The sequence below is a fragment of the Nannospalax galili genome, unplaced genomic scaffold (genome assembly GCF_000622305.1).
Source record: "Nannospalax galili isolate Female #2095 unplaced genomic scaffold, S.galili_v1.0 scaffold767, whole genome shotgun sequence".
Classification (NCBI taxonomy): domain Eukaryota; kingdom Metazoa; phylum Chordata; class Mammalia; order Rodentia; family Spalacidae; genus Nannospalax; species Nannospalax galili.
In genome coordinates this window covers 907,913-920,242 of record NW_008357164.1, presented here as the reverse complement: position 1 = coordinate 920,242, position 12,330 = coordinate 907,913, and the positions used below count along the sequence as shown (strand labels likewise).

General features: G+C 38.1%; 1 pseudogene; it reads left to right on the top strand.

Annotated features, from left to right (window-relative positions):
* LOC103751581 overlaps positions 1-11,898 on the top strand; it is a 139,261-nt pseudogene extending 127,363 nt beyond the window's left edge.
* Positions 11,899-12,330: the final 432 nt, after the last annotated feature.

Sequence of the window (12,330 nt, the reverse complement as noted above, 5' to 3'; positions counted from 1 at the left end):
CTGACATGGGTCCTGCTTTGGTATGACCTAGAAGATGTTCCTCTGACCCTGTGATAAGAAGCCATGGACCCACCTCCTTCCCATGCTCTGCAAAGAAGCTGCTCCCCTTCCAGCCAATCAGTTTACTATAGTCACTTACAGGGGAGGGGCTAAGGGTATAAAAGCTGGGAAAACCATGAGGCTGGCCACTCACCATTTTGTCAGGCTTTCTGGAACCACAGGATTTATGTCTGCGTGTGAACTTTCGGCATCAGCTGTGAATGGGGAGGTGGGGGCATCCAATTGTCTAAGTAAACCGGCACCCCAAGCTCAGTTAGCAAGTTCAATAAACTCGTTAAAAATTCTTCAAACTGGGGTTTGGAGAAATTTTTCCTCAGGCTGTAGCAAGGACCTTGGGAGGAGGGAATTGGATGCCATGTGCAACTCCCAGCAGTGAATTTGACTTACAGTTGGACAGCACTGCTGTCACAGGTGCACATGAGCTAGCCTCCATTGGCCTGGAAGCCTCCACCTCACAAATTCATGAACCAGCCCAGGCTTTTACAATCTTTCTGCCTCCTCTTCCACAATGGTCCCTGAGCCACAGGTGGGTGAGGTTCCATATAGGAGTTCCATCCTACACTCTAAGGTCTCTTATTCTCCAAAACTTGGCCAGTTGAGGCCTTTTGTGTGCATCACACTCTGATGTACATGGAAGCCTCATTGGTAAGAGCTGAGAGGTGTTTTAGTCCTTTTTCTACCCCTTATTCTTCTCTGTTCCGTGAGCCTTGTTTGTAGGAATTCGACTGCAGATGTGTCATCTAGTACCAGGCATCTCCCAGATGTATTTTCTCTATGCCTGACTGGATGTGCAACTCTGTGGGAGCCTCTATCTGTTGCAAAGAGAAGTTTCTTTGATGAGTGCTCTATGGCTTGTTGTTCACTCTAAGGGAGGTCTCTTTTATGTCGTACTGCATTCCCTTCCAAGAAGCTCCTAGATATACATATGCATTAACGTTCAGACATTCTATGTGCATTTCTCATAGGGTTTCTAGGGCATCAGCCTTGAGTGTCCCCCCCCCAAATATAGCTATGGTTGAAATATTTCCATTCTACTTCTTTCTCCAACAAGGGGCCTAACATCTACGAGGAGGTGAAATCTTTGATTCCTTGAGGACATTCATATAAGGCTGTGACTAGGACAAAAGTGACAATGTTACCCTCAAAATAAATGCTGTCTTGTGAAGAATTGCTTGAAATCCTCCCTTTTAGACTCTTGCCATTATACTGCAAAGAAAGTGAAATAGCATGGGAAAGCAAACATGTTGGGAAATAAAAGTGTGGTCCATGGTTCCACTGAGTTACCTGAATACATAGGATTTTCCAGAAAATAAATACCCAAGTCCAAATTAGCCACCATCTTCCTCATAATGTACAGATGTGTCACTGCCTAGAAATGCCAAAAAATTGCAGAAAAATTTTAAACTGTTTGTGTGTGTGTGTGTGTGTGTGTGTGTGTGTGTGTGTGTGAGCGTGCACGGGTGTCCTTGTAGACCAGAAGAAAGCATCATAACCCCTTGAGCAGGAGTCAAAGGTAGTTTTGGGCCACCAAACATGGGAGGTCACAACCAAACTCGGGATGTCTGAAAGGCCACTATGAGCGCTAAGTCTCTGAGCCATCTCTCCAGCCCCATTATTTATTCTATTTGCAGATTTATGAATAAAACAAGTGATGGCTACTTTTAGGGAGGTGAGGCAGGGTCTTCCTGTAGCCCAGCAGGCTTAGAACAGATTATGTTTGCCTGGCTCTCACAGAGATCTGCCTGCCTCTGTCTCCTGAGTGCTGGGATTAAAGGTGTGTATAAAATTTGGGAAAATTTTCTAGGTACCCTTTTCAGTTAATATACCTGAGAACATTTTACTTTCAGATTTCTTTCCTTTGCAGTTTCTCTGCCTAGATTTCTTTCCTTGTAATCTATGCATCCCATAGGGTCTCTTTATTCAAGAATCGCTGTCCACGCATTACTGTATCATTCACTTAGCCTTTGGGTTTAGCTTCACGTAACAGAAACAAAATCAACAATCTCCAGTCAATACAGTCAAATGTGAGATTCTTTTCTGCCATGTATAGAGAAATACAAAATAGTTAAAAGTTGAAATTTGTTCGAAATTTGTGAGATGTGGATTAACTGAGTTTGAGGATTTTCTTCTTTTAGTTACAAAGGAAAAAGCAAGGGAAGGACATACTTCTTCTAGGAGCTGAATGAACATGAACAAATCACCACTGAGTAGCTGCAAGTCAAATTCACTGCTGGGAGGTGCAGGTGGCATCCAACACCCTCCTCCCAAGGTCCTTGGACAACCTGAGGAAAAAAATCTTCAAACCCCAGTATGAAGAATTTTAACGAATTTATTGGACTTCCTAAATGAGTTTGGGGTGAGGATTTATTTACAAAGTGCTGTCCCCGCCCCCCCCGCCCCGCCCCCATTCATGGCTGTGTTCGAAAGTCCACACCCAGACATAAATCCCGTGGTTCCAGACAGTCTTACAAAATGGCGAGAGGCCAACCTTGTGGTTTTCCCAGCTTTTATACCCTTAGCCCCTCCCCTGTAAGCGGCTATGGTCAACTGATTGGCTGGAAGAGGGAGGGGGAGTGGCTTGTTTGCAGAGCGTGGGAAGGAGGCGGGTCCATGGCTTGTCATCACAAGGTCAGAAGAAGATCCTCAGGGTCACAGTAACCATCAATAAATTCCATTTCTATCCTGAGGGTCAAAACTTGTTTGTGGGGGGCAGAATTGGCTCAACAGTTAAGTCACTTGCTGCTTTTGCAGAGGACCTGGGTTTGATTCTGATTACACACATGAAGATAGTGACATTCTGTAACTCCAGTTCCAACAGTTCTGATGGCCTCTTCTGTCATCAGAACATGAGTACTTCATGCCAGTGGTGCACTTACATACATGCAGAAAAAACACTGCTAAAATAAAAATGTTTTTCAAAATAATAAAAACATCATACAATAAATGCCTTATTATAATTGAACATTATATCTTTCCTAAAGATTATAAACTATTTATTAAAAATGTAGGTTGTGGATGCCTTAAATCCCAGCACTTGGCAGGCAGAAGCAGGTGGCTTTCTGAGAAATGGAGGTCAGCCTAGTCTACATAGTGAGTTCCAGGCCAAACCCTCTCTCAAAAAAATTATGCTGGTTTGGCTAAGGAGATAACTCAGCTGATAAGGTACTTGTTGAACGACCATGAGGAATTTAAATTATACGTATGAACCGTATTATACTTTTCTTGATAAATGTTGGTCTAATGGACAAAATTAAGAAATTTAGAATCAGAGAGACCACACTTAATTTGGCATCGTAGATTTGTTAGTTACTAGCAGGATTTGAGCTTTTATCTTTCAATAAACCTTAGAGGATCTATCTTTAATTTAGTACTACAAATATTAGGCCTGAAATAGTGTCAAGGGTTTTTTTAAATTATTTATGTCATTTACAGGACAGAACCTGAAGCGTAATAGATATTCTAAAATAAGCTAACAATTATACAGCATTCTTCTGTTTTTTAAAACATTAAATGAATATTACAAGATTTACTTGGCAAAGGTCACTTAGACTGGCACTGGGATACAGCAAAGGTTAACATGTTATGGCTGAGGAGAATCATTAATTAGTGGAAAATCTTCGTGACAAGGATATGATAGGGTATGAAGGTGTAAGAGTGACTAAAAACCAAGTGTTTGGGGAAGAACATTAAAAATAAGTGATATATTTAATTGGAATGTCCCATGGGTGGTAACAAGGTGTTACATGAGATGAACTTAAAGATAATATCCAAAGTTGAAGAATCAGGTGTCATAGATATTATCTTCAATTTTCCAAAATTCATCATCACCTTTGAGGAAACTTTTCACTAAAATTCCCATCATAAAGATGAAGAAATGAACAATTGAAAAGTTAACTACTTACTGAAGGTTGTCTTGGCTTAGAACATCAGTGGATTGGATTCTTGTCGTTTGTAGGGTGTTGGTGCAAGTTTGGAATGATACACATTAGGATTTTTCCAGTGACTGAGTCAAGCAAGCATGCACTTGATGTCAAGAGCAGAAAGGGATTATGGGGTTGAAATGAGAGCCTTAAATGTTGTGCTCACAGGTTTGATCTTTATTAAGTATTGGATCATCTTTATTGGATTTCAGGGAAGTGTTATGAATACATCAAGTACACTGGGAAAATAACTCACTGTGCAAAGATTTACTAAGCAGGGAGTTTGGAGGAGAAAACAGTCACACTGCGCGAATGACTCTCAAGTGGGGAAATGCCTGCTTGCGAAACATGGACAATGTGTAAAATGTTTTCAGTTGCCACAGGCAGGGACAACATGCTATTGCTACCTAGGAAATGAGAATAACGAGAAGTGAAGAATGTACCTCAATATATTTAACATATTATTACATGCATAAACGAATTATCTGACACAATATGTCACTTGTGGTGACCTGTTGACAATGCCTGAACCATGAAATGGTGTTTGCAATGTTGATGCTCACCTAGTACCTATTACTTACTAGTTATACTAGTTAAAACACTGTCATAATTTCACATTTGCTATTTCACCAAAGACTCCACCAAAAAGGTCAAAATAACCTTTTGTTTTTTATTTCAATATCCATTCCTTGAAAAGATCTGATCATATAGTAAGTAATTGTTAGATGGTAGCTGAGCTGGATTGAATCAAGGCAATTAAATTCAAAATCTGACACTAAATCTGAGAATACAAACAGGAACTTATTCCTAAGTTATTACATAGTTAAGGACAATGTAATTCAGCACTTGACACAGATAATAAAAGAGTCTACCATCAAAATAACTCGACATAAATAAACAGAAAGAGAATACATCAAGCATTTTAAAAATAAATTTTCAGAGACTTTGAAGATGGCTCAGGCAGTAAATTGCTGAACACACAGGTAAGAGGACTAAAGTTCCATTCCAAGCACGGGCTTAAAATGGCAGGTGGGACGTGTTCCCTCATCAGTCAGTAGAGCATGAAACTCTTCTTCTCAGGGTTACAGGTTTAAGTCCTTCATTGGGAATCTTCATATTTGGGAGCAAGGGAAATAACTTAGGGGTTAAGAATACATATGCTCCTACAGAGGAACTGAGTTTGATTCCCAGTTCCTGGAGATCCACTGCTCTCTTCTGATCCTAAGGGTACCTACACTCACATGCATATAACTATATACAGATACACACACATAAACATAATTTAAAAATATAATAAATCTTTAAAATACAAATGAAAAGGCTACATATGCATCTGTAACTCCCAATGCTGGAGAGTCAGAGAAAGGATGATCCTATGGATTTGCTGCACAGTTACCCTTGCTGGATTGATCTACCCATTCAACAAGAGACCCTGTTTTAAAAAATGCAATGAAGACGAGTTGAAAAAGATGCTTGACATTGACTTATGGCCTTCCAATGTATGTTTACATGTACACACATGCACATATATAAACTTAGAACCACATGTATCAAACACAAACACACACAAATACAAATAAAAACATAAAAATAAAGTTTCCACTTACTCTTAAAGTATAAAGTTGATATTATAAGTACTGGGTATAAGAGCTCATGTCTTTAGTACCATCACTCAGGAGGAAGACACAGCGGGATCTCTGGGAGACCGGGGTCAGACTCATCTTCACAGTAAGTTCCAGTTCAGCTATGGTAACAGGGATGCCCTCTCTAAAAAAATTGATGCTATTAGATGTATTGGTAAATTCCACTTCGAAATATTTTATTTTGTTGCTTGAATAATTGCACAAAAGCTTCTCAATAAGTAATAAGACGTACAAGTCTCCAGTGTATTGATGTATTCAGAGGCATCAGTGCAGCATGCTGTATTTTCTTCTGTAATTCTACAGTGAGGGTTGAAAAGGTTTTAGTGAGATTGTGTCACATGTAAAACAGTACCGGCTGAAGATAATCCCTTGGGAATGCCTGTTCTCTTCTGAAGATGCAGCTTATGGAAGAGTAGAAAGAAGGAACTTAATAATAGTTGTAGGAATGACTTGTACATTGTGAATATCTTCTGGCTTGCCTATAATGTAAACAAGCTCAGTGAGTCATGTGCTCCTCTTCCGACCCATCATATGACCTTCATCTCTCGAGACCATCCTTTGTTCTCCACCAAAGATAGTGGATAAATATGTGTATGAATGCTTTTATGTATCAGAGTTCTGAAAACAGAACCCTTTTCCAATCTCAAATAATGAGAAAAATTGAGAACCATTTACTTTATAATTGTGTCTGTGGTATTCTAGGTCCAAGAATCAAAGAATAAAATTCTTCTCTGATAAGGCAGGGGTGGGTCTGACTTCCACTTTTCCATTTATGAGAGGGTACTGTTTCATTAAAGAGTTAACAAAGACCTTGCTGGACAGCAGAGCTGCAGAGAAATTTGAAGGAATAGGCACTCAGCGGTTCTGTCCATTCCTGTCCTTAAGTTGATGCTAATAGCAAGACTGTTGTTTATTAAGGCATATAATGTGGCCTAGAAACACCATAAATAATAATCATAAAAATACAAGGAAAACAAATGAGTCATGATATAAGTTTGTAGAGAAATCAGAATAGTAAAAATTCAGACTGATTATTGTATTAAACAACAAAGTCTAATTCACAACATTTAAGTACATGAGGGCTTGATATGTATTGCCAACCTTGGAAATCTGAGTTTGATTCCCAGGACCCACATGGTGGAAGGAAAAATAACAACTTCTGCAAGTTGTCCTCTAACCTCCACATGTGCTATGGTACATGTACATCCACATACATGTGCACGTATGCATACAAATAAATATATATATTTTTATGATTTAAGTTCATGAAGACAATTAAGTGATTACTAGGATTTGAAACATTTCTTTTATTGCTGTTTTATTTCACAGTATAACAATACAGAGTCTCTTTAAATTTGGTCAAAATCATAACATTTATATAGAGAGAACTCTTCTTAAAATAAATATTAAATGTCAGCTGCACTCAATTTACTTTGTTCAGAATTGTAAATGCATAAGGAAATAGTGAGCTGCATAACTGTATGTGACAAAGTTAAATATTTTTCCTCTATAGCAGAATAAACAGTATCATAACTGATTTACTAAAGCATTTGATTAAAGTGAAAAATTGAAGCATTCCATGAATGTCAATGCCTTTTCCAAGGTAGATGTCCTTGTTCAGCCATCAGATTGATTAAGAAATTTAATCTCACCTGGATCTTTGAAGGACAATTATGTTTCTGCAGTTCATATCTTTCCATACATAGCTTTTATCTTGATTTTAGCATCATAAATAAAATTTTCTATTTGGAAATTCATGTAAGCAGAACCACAAAATGTAACCTCTCTTGGGACTACCTTCCTCAGCTCAGCATTACGTTTGTAGTACATCAATGGTATGAGTCCAGTGTTGAGGAAATTAATACCTGTATATATAGATTGGCCAACCCATCTATCTATTGCTGATAGATACAGAGTTGGAAGTGTAGTCTATACGACCTATGGAATCCATCATTAAGTTTTAATAGACAAAGAAATGCTGACCAACTCTGTATGACAGTATTGTGTACTCTGCAAATGGACCCTGAAAGCTGTTTGCCCACTTTTATCACCATCATTTTAATCTTTTGGTGTCCAAACTGACATGTCACATTGTAGGTTTAATTTATATTTCTCTTTACAACAATGAAGTTGAATATATTTTCAGACATATATTATGCAATCTGAAATCATTATTTCTAATGCCTACTTAAATTTTTGAGCTTCAAATTTTTTATCCATCATTTTTAGATGTTCATAAATTATAGACACTATGACTTTATCAAAGATTGTGTAGCATTCTGTAGGTAGCCTATCCAATGTGCATGTGCAAGTGGGGGTCTCTCTCTCTCTCTCTCTCTCTCTCTCTCTCTCATCTCTGTGTGATGCTTAGGAATGTTTGCCTACTCTAAGATGAAGAAATGTTCTTCTCAAAGTTTCATTTACTTCCCCTTCACCTTAATTTTTCAATGCCTCTAAAATTGGTGTTTTTCGATGATCTCTACTTAATAGATATGTAAATTTTCATTTAAAATATATCATTTATTAATAGTGTTATACCATGCTATTTTTCATAAATTTGGCCTGGTCTGAATTAAAAACAAGTTACTGAACTCGATAACCACAGATTTGGGAGAATAGACACACAGAAAGTCAATGTGTAAAGATTTCTAAGTGACCATTCTATACTAATTCTGTGAAATTAAAAGTGCTTTATATACAATCACCTATATTTACTTGGAAATAAATCTTTAATTTTAAATCTTTTCTTAAATTTTGTGGAAGAAATAACTAACTAACCTCTATGTGCTTTGTAATATTTATATTATACATGGGCTATTTTTTCAACATCACCACTGTCATTATAAGACCAAATTTTCCTTTCTTACTTGTAAGCTAAACAGTGAAAATTGATTTATTCAACAAAAATTTGGAGAGTAGAGTCCGCAGGAACTGTTAGAACATCAACCATTTTTTGTCTTGTGACAGCCTGGCCATAGAAATTTGTTTCCCAAAGCGTTTGTTAAAGAACTTCTTTAATTCTTTCTATTTACAGCAGCTAAAGACTGACCTCTGTGATGACTGAAGGTTTTACTATTGCAGAGGGAAATGGAGGTTTCTTTGGCATGCTAGCATTTGGGGGTCTGGTAGTCTATTTGGTGTATAAGGAAACTTGGTATAAGGAAATGTACTTGCAGGAAGAGATTTACTTGACTATGTTCACCTCTTACACAAAATGAAAATTCTTACGTCTTACTGCTTCAAGAAATAAAGTGTGAGAAAGATTTATATTCATGGTGATTGTTCTTATTACAAAGAGAAACCAATGGATTTTAGGAAATAAATCTCTGAGAACACATACCACAAACCATTTTTATAACAATGATAAAATCAAATATGTAAGATGCCTGTATAGTCCATCTGGCTGGACATATTTGTTCATATAATTCAACAATATTGAAAGGCAGTAAGTACACAGCGATGAAACAAAAATGATTTTATTTTTAGTGTTAGAAGTAGAAATAATAACTTTTGGCTAACAATCTGCTGTTTATTTTAATCCTTCAAATATTCTTGGGATAACATGAAGCAAATCAATGTAGAGAGGAAATTGAAGCAAAGGAAAGCTTCCTAACTCATACCGTTCTGATAACTCACCTCAGGTTAAAATACTGTCGTTAGTAGCTGGTATAAACAGTAGATCACAGCAAGCAGAACAGTTTGTAGACCAGTGGTAAACATCATTTAATAATGAAAGTGCAAAGAAATATCTCCTTAAATTACACTGTCACTCCTACTAAAAGAAAAAAAAAAAAAACTTTCTGGATTAGTGTTTTTCACCCCCACAACAGTGACAAGGAGGGAAAACAGAAGTGAAAGCAGCACCTTGACCACTTAATAGTTATGGTAATAACATGGTAACTGTAAATCCATCTACATGCTCGGCACCATTGTTCACGTTACAAACATCAACATGAGGTCCAAGATTTTTGTTGAAGAAAGATTGTAGGAGATAAATTTATTTTGTCTCTTCTAAGAGACAAATGTTTTTAAAATTAATTTCATGATAAAAGGCAATAGTTTACATGGCATAAATAGCAATATGGAAAAGAAAGTATATGCTCCATTGATCCAGTGATATTTATACATGATTGAAAACTAATCACAAAAGGCAGCAGTTTCTAATCCCTGAACCTAGAAAGTTTATCTCATATGAAAGAAACTTTTTATGAATGTTATCCAATCAATGATTGTAAAATGGTAGTATTCTGTATTATTGCCCTCAAGTTTAATTAAAATTGTTTCTTTAAAAATATTTTATTTAGTATTTTTATTTTACATGTATGAATCTTTTTCCTGCATGTATGTAGTACATAAATGAATCATATGCATGTAGTTTCCTGAAGACACTAGAAGAGGTTGTCAAATCCCCTGGTACTGGAATTATCAACAGTTGTTAGCTGCCATGTGAATGCTGCAGACTGAATTCTGTTCCTCTGGAAGAGCAGCAGGTATTCTTAACCTCTGAGTCATCTCTACAACCATACAACCATTCTTAAAAAAAGACTGGCCAATCAGGAAAAGGAGGACCTAACTAAAGATCATGTCCTTTGCAGGAGACTCTTCAAAAACTGATTTTAGATCTTGGGTAGCTCGGCCTCTGTGGCTGAGGAACCCGGACCCCAGGAGTCGCTGCGAGGCCGCAGGAGCTCCGACGCAGACGTGGAGCCTGTGTCCTTTGAGGATGTGGTATGAACTTCACCCCAGAGGAGTGGGCTTTGCTAGATTCTTCCCAAAAGAGGCTGCACAGACATGTGATGCAGGAAAACTTCAGGAACCTGGCTTCCATAGGAAAAGAAAAAGAAGATCAGAACCTCCAAGATGACTGTGAAAATTTAAGGAGAATTGTGCCCAATGCAGTTCAAACTGAACACAAACTATGTGAGAAACAAGAATATACAGAGAAACTAAGTACATGTAGGGAATGTGGAAGAGTCATTAGTTCTTCCCAGTGCTTTCTGAAGCATGTGAGGTCTCACACTGGAGAGAAAACTTACCAATGTAAGCCATCTGAGGAAGGCTTCAGTAGACACAGTTACATTCAGATACATGAAGGAATGCATGCGACAGAGAAACTTTGTGTTTTAGAGGAGTGTAGGAAAGACTTTATAACTCCTGGTGATATTCAACAGGACATGATAACACATAACAGGCATGGGCCACATATACGTAAAATCTGTGGCAAAGCCTTTCATTGTTCCAGTTCTTTCTTGACAGATGAAAGAACACACACTTGAGTACAGCTTTATATATGTAAGCAGTGTGGGAAAGCCTTCACTTATTTCAGCGGCCTTCGCCGCCATGAAATGACCCATAGTGGAGAGAAACCAAAGCAGTTTCTGAAAGTCTTTCCTTCTTTGAGCAAGGTTGAAAGTCATGAACAAACTCAGACTAGAGTAAAATACATATGTAATCAATGTGGAATAGCCTTCAGTGATCATGCTTCCCATCAGTGCCATGAAAAGATTCATAATTTAGAGAAACCCTATACATACAAGCAATGTGGAAAAGCATTTACTTGTTCCAGTGCCTTGCAAAGACATGAACGAATTCATACTGGAGTAAAACCCTATGAATGCAAGGCATGTTGGAAAGCCTGCATTGACTGCAGTTCTCCTCAGTGTCATGAAAGGATTCATAGTGGACAGAAGCTGTATGTATGTAAGCTATGTGGGAAAGCCTTTAGTCGTCATGGCTCCCTTAAATGCCATGAAAGGATTCATAGTGGAGAGAAGCCCTATGTATGCAAGCAATGTGGGAAAGCCTTTGTGCTGGGCAGTGCGTTGAAAAAACATGAATGAATTCATAGTGGGTTGAAACCTTGTCTGTGCAGAGTATGTGGGAAAGCCTTCACATTTCATAGTTCTCTTCATTGCCATGAAAGGACTCACACTGGAGAGAAACCCTATGTTTGTAAGGAGTGTGGGAAAGCCTTTATGTATCACAGTTCCCTTCGTTGCCATGAAAATATTCATAGTACAGAAAAACCCTTCGTATGTAAGCTACGTGGGACGGCCTTCACTTACCATAGTTCCCTTCAATGCCATGAAAGGATCCACAGGGGAGAGAAACCATGTGTATGTGAGTACTGTGGGAAAGCCTTCACTGATCACAGTTCCCTTCGATGCCAGGAAAGGATTCACACTGGAGATAAACCCTATATATGTAAACAATGTGGGAAATCCTACGGTACTCACGGTTCCCTTCGATATCATGGAAGGATGCACTGCATGTAAACTATATTGGACGACCCCTCTCTGAGTACATTTTAAACTCAGTAACAAACTCAGAAAAACTGAATGTTTTTAAGCAATGTGAACAATCCTTAATATTTTCTGGTTCCCTTCAAAAAACATGAATGGCAACACACTGGAGAATATCCCTAAGTATAGAATGTAGGAAGGCCCCATTAATGCAAGATCATCCTAGCAAACATGATGACATAATGAAGGAACTATATCTAGGTAAAGCATGTGGGACCATCTCTGCTTGTCTCGGTTCAAGTCATAAATGAACACACTAAGGGGGTGAGGAGATGGCTCACTCTGTAAGGTACTTGCCACACAAGCATGAGGACCTCATTTTAAATCCTCAGCACTCATGTAAAACCCAGACATGGTGGCATATATGTGTAATCCTGCTTCTGGGGGAGCTGGGACAGGAGACTC